A 15,042-nucleotide genomic window follows, 5' to 3' on the forward strand; every position below is an offset into this window, starting at 1 on the left:
CCCATCAATGAGGAATGTTACAGAAAAAAATGAATGTGAGGAGACTTAATGATCAAAATAAAGTTTTAAGTTAAAAGAAGTAATCTGACTATGTATTTTCTTTACATAAAGAATTTACTTAATTTTGACCTACACTACCGTATAAAAGTTTAAGAAGAAGTCTCTTCTGCTCACCAAGAATGCATTTATTTGATCCAAAACACATTAAAAACATTTTTGTTTTCTATTTGAATATATTGTAAAATGCAATTTGTGATCAAAGCTGAATTTTCAGCATCCTTACTGCAGTCTTCAGTGTCACATGGTCTTTCATTAATCATAATAAGATGCTGATTTTCTAATATGGGCACATTTAAAGCGCATTATACTCATTTAACCTGAACAGATATATTTTCAAGCACAAGCATTGATGATAATGAGGCAGCATAAACACTAGATAAAATATATTCTAAACATTCATGTAATTTTATATCATATTACTTATCATATTGATATCATACAGCATACAATTTAAATACCTGCTTTAGCCGAAACAGAATTTAAATGTAACTAAAATATATTTCAAATTTCAATACTCTGAATCCTGGCTGACAAGTCTGTAAACAGTCCCACTAGCAAAATATGTACATGTTTATATAAAATAGCATGTCAACTAAAGAAAACTAAATGACTTGCTCGTCCAAAGTTGTATCCTCGGCTGGATCAAGTCTCTCTTCAAAATACAAACGTTTATCGGAGTCCCGCTCTTCTTCTGAGGAAAATTTTAAATCTTCCTTACTATCCAGGAGTTTCCTCGCCTGTGTATCATTACAAATGCGCAGTAAAGTGAATTAATTGTGTTTACATCAAACCTCACTATCGGGGCGTTTACCATTTGCCTTGATCGCTTCAGCACATTAGCATATGAATGGCGCGCTCTGCTGGTGGGTGTGATCACATTACCTATAATGAGCTGAGCCAGTAAAAACTGTATATCACTTTGTTTCATACAGATTACATTGCAGGAGAATATTTGTTTTAAATTTGAATTGTTTTAAGTAGACATTTTAAGCTTTCTTTAGACATATGTTTCATGTTTGTGTGATCAGTATTCACAGAGTTTCAGTTCATTTTTGTGACGTGTTTCTGAAATATGCTCGCAAACCCAGGGACTGCTTACAGCTCTCCCTTTTTATTTTCTTTATTTTACAAAAGCACAAGGTTTTGTTGTTATTGTGAGTGTACACAAATAAAAGTAGACCCTTTATAGTCTCTAATGATGTCTTATACTTATCTGTATACCCAAAAATGACGGAGTATTTTAAGTTATTTCCACTGTAATGCCGAAAATATCGTGCAGGACGCGCCAGAGCATCCGTCGACCCCAGAGGGTTAAGGAAAGGATGTAGAAAAGACAGTAAACAAATGGGGTAAATACATTAAAGAACAGCTGTGTGACCCAAGCATGCTAAAGACTGAATTATATTGTACCACAATGTATGATTCAGGGAGGCACCCAGATGGCTAAATGACACAAAAGGACAAGAAATTCCATTTGTTCACAATATATAATTGTAGGTCCTAAAGGAGCAGCACTCCAAATTGATAAATGCAACTTTATTGAGCAATGGTTTCAAGTAGCAAATTAAGTTCTACATGTTACTTTATATGTGAGTAAGGGAAGTCAGGCAAAAGATCTAGGAACCATGATGAAAAGAGCGGAAAAGGGGGCGCCACTGAGCGATGACGGAGTAAGACGCATCTTTAAGAGCTCTGTCAGCAAAATCCGCTAAAAACTACTTTCAAGGGCCAACAACTATGTAAATTCTATTCTTACAGAGCGCATTTACTTTTAAAACACTAAGACTTCAAGCTCGACTAGATATCTCAACATGAGCAAACAAAAACCCAAGAAAACGAAATCTCAACTAGGCCTCAACCAACCACCGGCCTTGCCTGGCACACAGACCGAAGACTCCAGTGGTGATGAGGAAGATCTACCTAACCGAGCTCTACTAGCTGCCATTACAGCACTCAGAGGTGAAATGACCAAGATAAAGGATGACATCTGTGAGAACTTGGACAGACGCATTGAGCGTGTATATAACGAATTGAGAGAGGAGATTGTTACGACTAACAACGTCGTCCAGGTGTCTATTGCTAATCTTGAAGCGAAATCTCAGATGCAACAGGCTAAACTCACTGACATAGAAGAGGCCATCACTACACACTCTGATAGCATTAATCAACTTGAGCAACAGGTGGCTAATCTCAGTGCCGAGGTTGTCAGTCTTAAACAAAAGAATGAAGATTTAGAAGGAAGATCTCGTAGAAACATATCAGAATTACGGGTGTACGAGAGGGCTCGGAAACGACAAAACCGAGGGACTTTATCGCCAACTTGTTGAAAGATGTACTTTCGTTGTACGAGGCCCCGCTTATTGACAGAGCCCACAGAACCATTCGCCAACGTTCAAGCCCCTCTGACCCACCGCGCCCATTCGTGGTACGCCTTCATTACTATCACGTCCTGGAAGACATTCTCCGCAAAGCTGCTGCTATGAGAAACCTCCAGTATCAAGGTAAAGCCATAAGCATCTTCCCCGACTATCCTCCATCAGTGGCAAAGTGAAGGGCGCAATTTAACAGAGCCAGGCAACTACTGCGCAACCAACCCGGCGTCAAATATGGCTTGCTTTACCCGGCGAGACTCCTGGTGACTCACAAAAGCTCCCAGTCATACTTTACAGACCCGCAGAATGCCGAGGAGTATGCTGAGCGTATCACGGCAACACCACCGGGATCAACTGGAAGAAGTTAAAAGACTGACACATCATGTACCCTACTCCGACAGGGATCCTTACAAACTGTGGTAAGATAACATGACAAGGAATGCAAGTGGAGAGAGACTTTTATATCAGACTTACACTATGTCAATAAACTACAAATGTTTATTCAAGTTAATATCCTTTCCCCTATATGGAATGCTTCTCCACCGACTCGTAAACTCTGTTCTAAAGGTATCCAGTAAGATTAATGTACAAGAATATATTAAGTTTAAAAACCCTTTACAATGTATGATTAATACACAGTTTTTATTCCTTTTCTCATTTTCTTATTTTTCAAATTTAACCTAAAAACATTTTGCTCTGTGTTACAAATGGCCATGACTTTATAGTTAGGCTTGAGGGGCTTTCCCCAAGAGGAGTAACAGTTTTATAAGCTAGGTTACTCATACAGGGAAGTTTTGCTTTTGTTTTTGGACTTTTTCCCAGCTAACTGTTTTCCTGCGGCTACTTTAGATTAGCCTAAGGTATTTAAGTTTATGTTGTTCAGTTATTTGTTGTTTACTATGTGTATGTTTGTGTTCACGAGCATGCGGAATTACAACTATTGTGCAGCAATGGAAGCAGATCTCATTCACTATAATGCATATAGATACTCGATTTCCCATCTCATTCATATGCCAATTTTCCTTCCTATTACATATGACGGACTCACTGAGGAAAGGGACTGACGTTTACAAGCTGGAATATACGTGGCGCAAACAACCCGGTGAAGAGAGGTAAAGTGTTGAACCACTTAAAGTCATTACACTCAGATATAAATTTTTTGCAAGAGACATATTTAAAAAACAATTTTCACAACAGACTGAAAGCTAAATGGGTAAAAGAGGTATACCACATGTCCTTCTCCACAAAAGCAAGAGGCACAGCCATTATAATAAAGAAAGGGGTACCCTTTATCCATAATTCCACCATAGCCGATAAAGATGGTCGTTATATCGTTGTCACGGGAGAGATATACAACACATCTCTAACTCTTGTCAACGTATATATGCTCCCAATATGGTTAATATGGGGGCATTTTTTAAGAAAGTCTTCAGTTTACTCCCCAATTTGTCACAGACTATGTTAATAATAGGAGGAGACTTTAACACACCTTTAGACCCATTTCTTGATCATTCATCATCTCGCAAAATACCCAAAAATAATTAATGTGTTCTTTTAAACTCATTCCTTAAAACTATTAATTTAATAGACTTATGGCGTTTTAACAACCCATCTGGCAGGGATTATTCTTTTTTTTTCGGCAGTTCACAACTCTTATAGTAGAATTGACTATTTTCTAATTGACGCTCAGCTAATTCCATTTACAACTGATGTAAAATATCACACCATATCAATTTCAGACCACAGCCCATTAGCATTCAACTTATATTTGGAAGGTATGGATCCACCCAGTAAATCTTGGAAATTAAACCCTCAATTATTGACAGACAAGGAGTTTTGTGAATTCATTGAAGCTCAAATAAAACTATATTTTGAAACGAATCGGTTACCTAACGTAACCTCGGTTCTCTCTAGATGAGGGAACGAGTATTGCATAAGCTAGCTTACGCTACGGGAAAGATTAATCTTTTCTGAGATATTGAAGCCAAAAAATTATCCTTAATTTTGTATCATTTGTCAACACAGTGCAGCAACTGCAGACCTTGAGCAGGCTAGCTAGCGAGCTCATTGGTTGCTCTGCGGCAAATGCTGCAGCCTGTAGATCTAACTTGGGCGAACTCGGCCCAATGAGAGGCGTCCGCGCTTACTGCATCAAAGCCCGCCAAAATGGGCGTGGCTAGAGTGCATATAAGCCGCCGCTCAGTAGGCTGGAACCCTGGTTTTCATTGAATGAAGCGAAAGTCGCCGTGGCGCTGAAAGCACGGCCGGCTACGCAATACTCGCTCCTCATCTAGAGAGAACCGAGGTTACGTTAGGTAACCGATTCGTTGTCTTACGAGAGGTTCTCTCAGATATGCAGCTAGCTTACGCTCACGGAACCCATTGTCAACGCCGTCAGCGCCAAGCATCCACTGCATGAGCCCCGGGGTGGGGGGACCTGGGGAGCCCTTGTGAGTGGGGGAATAATATTTGGCCGCAAGAGTGCGGGCCAGTGTGTGTGTAATACATAAGCACATAGTGGGAAGGGAACGACAGAGCGCCGGTGCTGGTCTGTGTGGAATGAGTCCCATCAGTGCAGCTCACCAGGGGAGCTGTAGCGTATTAAACCGCTAGTAGTTTTGCCTGCAGGGCGGGCACTTCCAGATTGTAAAATCTGACAAAGGTGGAGGGGGAAGCCCAGCCCGCTGCCACACATATGTCGTGAATGGAAATCCCGCTGGACCATGCCCACGATGAGGCCATGCCTCTAGTGGAGTGAGCCCTAATGCCCAACGGGCATGGCAGGTCTTTTGACGCGTATGTGGCAGCAATAGCGTCCACTATCCATCTAGACCATGGGTGTCAAACTCAGTTCCTGGAGGGCCACAGTCCAGCAGAGTTTAGCTTCAACCCTAATTAAACACACCTGAAGCAGCTAATCAAGGTCTTCAGGAGTGCTTGAAGATCACAAGGAGGCATTTTGGAGCAGGGCTGGAACTAAACTCTGCAGGGCTGTGGCCCTCCAGGAACTGAGTTTGACACCCCTGATCTAGACAGTGTCTGTTTCGAGGCGGCGAGACCTTTGGTGCGCCCTCCGAACAAGCTGCTCAGAGCGTCTGAAAGAGGCGGAGCACGCAGTATACAATCTCAGTGCTCTGACTGGGCAAAGGAGAATGACCTGTGCTCTGAAAGGAGTACCGATCACCTTGGGAACATAGCCGTGTCTAGGCTTTAAAATGACCTTGGAGTCATTTGGTCCAAACTCAAGACACGCAGCGCTGACAGACAGCGCGTGAAGGTCTCCCACACGTTTGACTGATGACAGGGCAGTCAGAAAAACGGTTTTGAGTGAAAGGTATTTCAAATCCACAGATTGAAGCGGTTCGAAAGGGGGGCTTTCATAGTTAGAAAGATCCCAGATAGGAACCGATGGGGGGCGCGGGGGGTTAATCCTTCTAGCTCCCTTGAGGAAGCGGATGACCAGCTCGTTTTTTTCCCAGTGACTGGCCGTGCAGGGGTTCAGCGAACGCCGCGACGGCCGCCACATACACTTTGAGCGTGGATGGGGATCTGCCCTTATCCAGCAGCTCTTGTAAAAACACGAGCAGCGACGACACCCCACATGTCCGTGGGTCCAGGTCTCTGTCGGTGCACTATTTTGAAAACACAGACCATTTTGACGTATAGTCTTCTCGTGGAAGGGGCTCTAGCGTGTATGATGGTGTTTATTACCCCTTCTGGCAGAGCGACGGGTAGTCGTTGATCACCACGCGCAGCGCCCAGCTCTGGGTGGGGATGCCAGATCGTGTCACGAGCTTGAGAGAGGAGATCTGCTCTCACTGGGATGGGCCACGGCGCTGTCAGTGACAGCTGCGTAAGCTCCGGGAACCATGTCTGATTCTCCCAACGCGGGCTATGAGGAGCACCGAGTGACGCTGCTTCCTGATCCTCTGCATTACCTGTGGCAATAGCGAGACGGAGGGAAGGCGTAAAGCGGGCGGTTGGGCCAGTCTTGGGCCAGCGTAGTTCTCGCTGAGAAAAATATTGGGCAGTGAGAGTTCTCTTTGACGCTAAGAGGTCTATCTCTGCTCTGCCGAATATGCGCCATAACTTCTGGACTGTTTGAGCTGCAGGGACCATTCCCTGGTGGAATATTGTCTCTGGACAGTCTGTCTGGGCCGTCGCTCAGGTGGCCTGGCACGCGCGTCGCCTCAGCCAGCGCAGGTGGCACTGGGACCAACTCAGTATGCGTTTCATCAGATGGAAGAGGTTCCTGGATCTGACACCGCCCTGACGGTTTAGGTAGGATACCACAGATCTGTTGTCCGAACGGACCAGGACGTGGTGACCCTGAATGACTGGGAGAAAGCGCATGCGCGCACTCGACCGCTATAATTTCCAGACAATTTATGTGAAGGAGCTTTTCCTGAACTGACCATAGGCCAAAAACCGGAGAGCCCTCGCAGACCACGCTCCCAACCCGCGTTGGACGCGCCTGTCGAGATGACTTTTCGGTGAGATACAGCTCCCATCGCCACTCCCCGCTGATACCATTCGGCCACTGTCCAGGGCTGCAGAGCTGAAATACAGGTCTGAGTCACCTTGATCGACTGGCGGCCTGTGGCCCAAGCCCGGCGAGACGCGTGAGTGTTTAGCCAATGCTGAGTAAACCCAGCTGAAATACTGCTGCGGCTGAGGCCATGTAACCTAGCACTCTCTGAAATTTTTTCAGAGGCGTGAGGCTGTTCATCTGAAAGGAGGCGGCTAGTCGCTGAACACGGCGCGAGCGCTGTGTAGATAAGCAAGCCATCATTGCCACGGAGTCTAGTTCTATTCCAAGGAAAGAAATTGCCTGACTGGGCTGTAGTGAGCTCTTGGTCCAATTGACTGCAAGACCCAAACTGTTCAGATGGCTGAGGAGAACTGTTCTGTGAGACAGAAGCTCCGTATGTGACTGTGCCATAATCAGCCAGTCGTCCAAATAGTTCAGAATTCGCAAGCCCTGACTCACGAGGGGTGCGAAGCCGCATTCATGCACTTCGTGAAAGTACGGGTGCTAAAGACAGGCCGAACGGAAGGACGGTGTATTGATAAACCTGGCCGTCGAGGCTAATCTCAAGAATGGCCTGTGACGGGATTTATCTGAATCTGAAAGTAGGCATCTTTCAGATCGAGAGAGATAAACCAGTCCCCCTGGCGCGTATGCGCGAGGAGTTTCCTGATTGTAAGCATTTTGAACGGTCTTTTTGCAAGCACCTTGTTCAAACCCCTGAGATCTAATAGTGGTCTGAGGCCGCCGTCTTTCTTGGGAACAAGAAAATAACGGCTGTAAAGCCCCGACTCGCTCAGCGAAGGTGGCACTTTCTCTATGGCCCTTTTGCACAGAAGGTTTGCTATTTCTGAACGAAGCATGCAGGCTGCTTCCGTGTTCACAATAGTTTCGAGCTGCGCTCTGAAGCGGGGAGGGTGGCGATCGAACTATAGCAAATAGCCCTGCAAATAGCGTTTGAGTGCAGGCAAGCGGGCAGTATCACCGGCTTGTTGGCTGCTGAATCCACCACTGTAGTAGCCTGAGAGAGGGGGACTGACAGGGGGCGAAGCTTTGACGGTGGTCCGACCGCGGCGGGGACTGAGCCGTCGTTTTTTTCAACAAGGCTAGGAGGACTTCGGTTGCTCAGGTTTCAGCGCAACCTTAGACCGAGGCCCGCGGGGGGGCGGCGGTCTGCGGCGGCTGTCTGAGCACGATCGAGGGCGGCCGCCCTGTCGACGCTGAGAAGTCTGACTTTGTTGAGCTGGGCGCTGTGAAGAGGCTCGTGCAGGAGGCTGGTCACGTGGGCGGCCTGCAGAGGAGCTTAGCCGACACGGCAGGAAGAGGTTCATGGCTTGGGTGGCTTTCTGGACTTCTGAAAAGCGGTCAACAATGCCACTCATCGCGGAGCCGAAGAGACCGGTCGGAGAGAGCGGTGTGTTGAGGAACGTGGAGCGCTCTGCTTCTCCCATGTCATCTAGCGTTAGCCACAGATGTCTCTCGGTCACAGTCAGCGAGGCCATGCACTTCCCTAGAGCTTGGGCTGCAGCTTTGGTGGCGCGAAGGGTGAGGTCCGTCGCGCTTCTTAGATCTGTAACAGCCTCTGGGTGCCTGCCTTTCTCATCCCACTCCCGAAGAAGGTCCGCTTGGAGGATCTGTAAGAGTGCATGGAGTGCAGAGCAGATGCGGCTTGGCCGGCGGCGGAATAGGCATGGCCAACATAGGCGGAAGTCGCTCTGCAGGCCTTAGACGGGAGCACTGGCTTAGACCACCATCTCGTGGAGGGCGGGCAAAGGTGTGCTGCTACCGAATCCTCGACCGGGGGGATGGAGGAGTAGCCCTTGAGTGTGGAGTTCCGGCGGGAAGGGAGCGGCCCGGGCCGCTCTGAAGAAAGCAGCCGTCGAGTCTGTTGGGAGCCTGCTCAGGGGGCGGTGACCACTCGAGCCCGAGGCGGTCGACGGCCTGTGTGAGGAGGTGTGTTAGTTCCCCTTCGACTCCGGCGCTGGTCCTGCTGGATTCCTGGGCCGAGGAGGAGGCGTGGGAGCCTGACCACTCCTCGCTGTCCGAGCCATGATGGAACAGCCCTTATCCTCCGCCTCGTCCTCCGAGATGGCAGCAGTGCGGCCGCTGGGCGGCAACTGCGCGGCCCCGGGGCGGGAGGGTGAGAGCGATGCTCGAGGGAGAGGCTCCAGCGAGGCAGTTGCTTCTATCACCGGTTCTGGCAGCCTTTGGGAGCGGTGCTTTTCCTGCGCAGTGGAATGGAAGGCGGCGGCGGCTCGGTTCTGAGCGCTGAGTCGAGCCCGCAGGGGTCGACATCGAAGCTCCTCGCAGAGGTCGCTTCGCTTCAGCGAGGCGAGCTCTGCATGCCCCAGTCCCAGGTAGAGAGCGCCAGATGATGTGGCGGTCTCCGGCGCTGAGAGGGGCGCTGCATGAAGCGCAAGTGGTGCGAGGCATCTTAAAAAGACGCCCTTACTCTTTTGTGAAGTTCGTTAAGAACTAGCTTGCTCTAAAAAGGATACGTCGCCGGATGGCGTAGCTCGCAGGATGGCTGAAGGTGGCGGAGACGGCCGGCTTCTTCGAGCGCTGTCCAAGCTTGCTAAATGCCCCTCGAACGGCGACGCGGCTTCCAGTTCAGAGATGCGAAGAGCTTCGCTGAAGAGATGAAAATCAGGGTTCCAGCCTACGAACTACACTTATATGCACTCTAGTGCGCGGACGCCTCCCCAAGTTCGTCTATAGGCTGCAGCAGTTGCCGCAGAGCAACCAATGAGCTCGCTAGCTAGCCCGCTCAAGGTCTGCAGTTGCTGCACTGCGTTGACAAATGATACAAAATTAAGGATCATTTTTTGGCTTCAATGTCTCAGAAAAGATGAATCTTTCCCGTAGCGTAAGCTAGCTTACGCAATACGAGAGAACCTCTCGTAAGAGAACTAATGATACCCCAGAAGTCACATCATGCACTATATGGGAGGCTTTCAAAGCCTATCTAAGGGGATGTGTAATCTCATATGAAGCGGCCAAAAAGAAAAAAGAAGTAACTCAATGTAAACATCTTGAAGAACAGATACAACAATTGGACTGACAGAATGTGTCAAACCCCACTCCCGACTTGCATAGAGAAATAACTAATCTGAAATACCAACTCAATCAACTTCTCTCTAGGAAAATTACCTCAGCTTTTTTATTCATTAAACAAAAATACTTTGAATTTGGAGAGAAACCTCACAAATTATTAGCTTGTCAACTTAGGAAAATAGAAGCCGATCGAGCTATTCACAGGATTAGAGATGACAAGGGACATATACTACTCAACCCAAAGAAGATAAATGCACGTTTTTTACCGTTTTATTCTGACTTGTACGCCTCAAAATGTAATAGTGATCCCAATACGATGAATCAATTCCTAGACGAATGTAACTTATCAAGAATCTCACCTGAAGACTCGGAAAGGCTTGATACAGATATTCATTCCACAGAAATACAAAAGGCAATAGCCTCCCTTAAAAGCGGAAAATCACCTGGCCCCGATGGCATACCGGTTGAACTTTATAAAAAATTCAGTAAAATTCTTACACCATTTCTCCATAGAATGTACAACCAGGCCCAACTAGATGGCACCCTACCACCAACATTAACTCAGGCTACAATTACTGTTATTCATAAAAAAGGTAAAGACGAGCTAAATGTAGGTTCATACCGTCCAATTTCTCTATTAAACATAGATTATAAAATATATGCAAAAGTCCTGGCCAATAGATTAACTCCTCTAATGAATACAATAGTTCACAACGATCAAACTGCCTTTACATCAAATAGATCCTTAACTTCTAATGTATGACGACTGTTTGATATTCTATACACTGACAGGGAAATTCACAACGATCTAGCCATACTGACCCTCGATGCTGAAAAGGCGTTTGATCAGATAGAGTGGGAATACCTGTTCGAAGTACTTAAACGACTTAATTTAGGTGTGAGGTTCATAAAATGGATAAGACTCTTATATACAAATCCTAAAGCACAAATTCATACAAACCACAACTTGTCTTCCTCATTTAATCTGTTCAGAGGAACACGGCAAGGATGTCCCCTGTCAGCACTAATTTTTGCTCTTGCTATTGAACCACTTGCACAAAGTATCCGTTTAGACCCACAAATATATGGCTATCAGACTAAGACTACAACAAATACAATTTCGCTATATGCGGATGATATTTTGCTATATGTGACCAAACCTCTCCTCTCTATCCCATCCATTCTTGAAAAAATTGAAATGTTTGGGAAATTTTCAGGATATCGGATAAACTGAACCAAGAGTTCACTAATGCCAATTCATGACATCCCTCAAACAAAGTTGGCAAGATTCCCCTTTAAGGTTATCACTGATAAATTCACATACTTAGGCATAGAGGTTACAAAGCAATTTTCCTCTCTCATGCAATTTAACTTTCCACCTTTATTGGAACAACTTAAAGACAAAATTCAGTTTTGGAAAATCTTGCCAATATCACTACTTGGGAGGATAAATGCCATCAAGATGATCTTTCTACCACAAATACTATACTTGTTTCAAAATATTCCTGTTTTCTTAACAAAATCCTTTTTCAAGAAAATTGATTCAATTATTCAACCCTTCCTGTGGGACTACAGGACTCCAAGAATTAACAAAAAACATTTAACCAAATCTAAAATGAATGGAGGTCTAGCCCTCCCAAATTTCATGATGTATTATTGGGCATGCGCTTTTAAAAGTATAAACACCTTTAACATTACTTCTAATACACCTCCCACTTGGTTAGCTATTGAAATGGAAGACTGTGTTCCATATTTACCTGCAGCCCTAGTACTTTCACCAACACCGCTTGACAAATCAAAGGACGTTAAAAACCCAAGCATACATAATTTATTTCGTATTTGGAAGCAAATCAAATCGCATTTTACTCACAAAACATTACCCCTTTCTTTACCAATTGCACAAAATCCATCCTTTGCCCCTTCTAATTTAGATCTGACATTTTCTGATTGGAGGAAATTAGGATTATGTTGTATCCGTGACCTGTATACTGAGGGCAAATTTGCTTCCTTTGCACAACTACAAAGTTCAAACTACATAACAATAGTTTCTTTAGATACCTACAGGTCAGAGACTATATCCGAAAATGTATGCCAGATTTCGAGACACAACCACAATCTATACTAGATGAATGTTTCACTATACCCCCATATAAAGATAAATGTATTTATAATATATATAACAAACTACAAAAAATTTCTTCACCCTCGTCCAACAAATATAAAGATAGTTGGGAGACGGACATGGGTATCCATATTCCCGATGACATCTGGGAAGAAGCTCTGGAATACATACACTCCTGCTCCAATAACACAAGATAATTCTTATACAATTCAAAATTATACATAGGCTTCATTTTTCAAAGGTAAAGACCCACAGCATTTTCCCGAACGCTTCACCAAGTTGTGATAAATGTCAGTCCCTCAATGATTTTTTTTCTTGTCCTAAAGTTGCCACTTACTGGTCTGATGTATTTAATATACTGTCAAGAATGTTTAAGACTACATTGTCACCGGAACCATTGTTGATTAACCTTGGCTCATCGCAGTTTTTTAGAAATTTGACTTCAACCCAGCAGGTCCCTTTCCTACTCTCTCATTACTGCAAAAAAGTTACTTCTGATGTCATGGAAAGGGCCAGCGATACCCACTGACAAAATGTGGCTTCGGGATCTGTCCAATACCTTACATTTGGAAAAAATTTGATATTTGTTGAAGGATAATCTTTCAGGTTTTTATAAGATTTGGCAACCCTTTATAGACTCCTTACAATCAGTATCTGTATAAATACTTATTTCCTTTCATTTACTTGTATAAATTCCTATCGTACTTCCTGCTACAAAACTGTATTCTACTTCCGCTCTGTTTGTTTTTGTTTTTATTTTGGTTTAGATGTACAATAATACAAAAATATTTGAGCCTTTCTTATATTGTTGATAGAAAACTGTACAAGATATATATGCTCAATAAAAACTTTAAAACATAAGAGCGGAAAAGAAAAAGTTGGAAGCCACAGAAAATTATTTAATCTTTGAATCATTAGATAAAACATATCTAAAGATTCTGTGTTACACTGCTATGGAAGGCATTCCAAGAGTTGTGGTGACTACTAAAGACAAAGAAAAGGTAGAGTCAAAAACAGTTGAACTTATGTCAGATATGGAAAAAAATTTGCTTACTAACCTGTGGTCTTAACATGATACAGACTTAGGTTTAGTAAAATCTGCTAATCCAATTAGAAGAAAACAGACCAGGAGTAAAAATACCTATCCAATGAAACAGGAAGCTATAGAAGGAATTAAAAAGACAATTGAGGGATTGAATAAGGCAGGGGTGTTCATTGAAACAGTAAGTCCTTGCAACACACCCATTTTGCCAGTGATTAAGACAGATAAATAAAAATGGCGCTTAGTACATGATTTTAGAGCAGTTAATGAGGTGACAGAAGACTGGCCTGCAGAAGTTCCACCTATGCTGTTGACTAATGTTCCTCCTGCTGCCAATTATTTTACTGTTATTGACCTGTGCTCTGATTTTTTCAGCATTTCTCTAGCAGAGGAATTTAGACACCTTTTTGCATTTACCTATCAAGGTAATATACATACACCAGAATGCCCCAGGGGTTTAAACATTCACCAGCTGTTTTTAATCAAGTTTTGAAAACTGATCAGGAAGATCTTAGATTGGATAGCACATTAATACAATATGTAGATGATCTGTTGATTTGCTCAACAACATTGGAGGAATGTCCCAAAGATTCTATTAAAGTGCTCATTAAATTAGCTGAAAGGGGGCCACAAGGTCTCAAAGGAGAAACTTCTATACTGCCTACCACAGGTTGAATACTTAGGACGAATCATTGCGCATGAAACTAAAGCTATATCACCAAGCCAATTGGAAGCTATAAGCAAAGAACTCCAACCACAAACAGTGGGACAAATTATGACCTTTTTGGGCATGACTGGTTTTAGTGCTGATTGAATAGAAAATTATGCCATTAAAACAGCTCTTTTAAGAGCACTGATGAAGCAGACAGGGCATCAAAATCTCTGAGCTCAACTAACATGGGATACAAATGCCATAATACCCTTGGAATAATTGAAAAAAGAGCTTCAGACAGCTCCAGCCCTAACAACCCCAGACTATACTAAACCATCTCTTTTGAATGTAGCAGATAGAAGAGATGGATATGCTTCAGCAGTATTAATACAGGAGACCTGTAGTGGAAGGAAAAAGCAACCAATGGCTTATTATAGCACCAAATTGCAGCAGTGTATTTTGCTTATGATAAAGCTTCTAATGTGACAAGGGGCTATCCAGTGATAATTTACACTCGTCATAAAATGACGGAGTTATTAGAGCAAGGTAGATTTGTTCTAATGCAAGCCAGGTGTTTGACATATTCTACAATGTTAACTTACCCAGACATAACCATAAAATGATGTACAACAATAAATCCAGCCAATTTCATTCCTCTAGAAGGGGAGGGAACACCTCATGAATGTGTTATAAACTCGCTAGATTTTACTTGTCTAAGACCAGATCTAGAATCAACACCAATCAAAGAGGCAGAAGCAGATTATTTTGTAGATGGGATGTGTTTCCGAGACCATCTAGGATATGCTGGATATGCATTGAGGTAATGTAATTGTGTAATGTAACCAGAATTAAAAATAAGAGAAGGTGTACTGTGATTATCTGCACTATATGTACTTCATAAATGTTTAGCAGTATCACTTCCATTCATCTCTGAATGTACTAATAACCAGGTAAATTACTATGGAATGTGCCTTTATGAACTCTAAAACACTGAAAGTGCCACTGGAGGTCCAGAGAATTAAACAGCACAAAGACAAATCACAGATGTATAAACCGTACTAGACCTATAAAGCAGTACTTAAATACTGGTTATAAATATAAGCAGCATGTTAAAAGGCATTAGAGAACTAGTCATGAAGCAAATATTATATATACAAATTATTATGCTACCACACTACATGCCTAGCGCACATAGTGTTAACAGCGCATGCG

This window comes from Xyrauchen texanus, chromosome 1 (genome assembly GCF_025860055.1).
Source record: "Xyrauchen texanus isolate HMW12.3.18 chromosome 1, RBS_HiC_50CHRs, whole genome shotgun sequence".
Classification (NCBI taxonomy): domain Eukaryota; kingdom Metazoa; phylum Chordata; class Actinopteri; order Cypriniformes; family Catostomidae; genus Xyrauchen; species Xyrauchen texanus.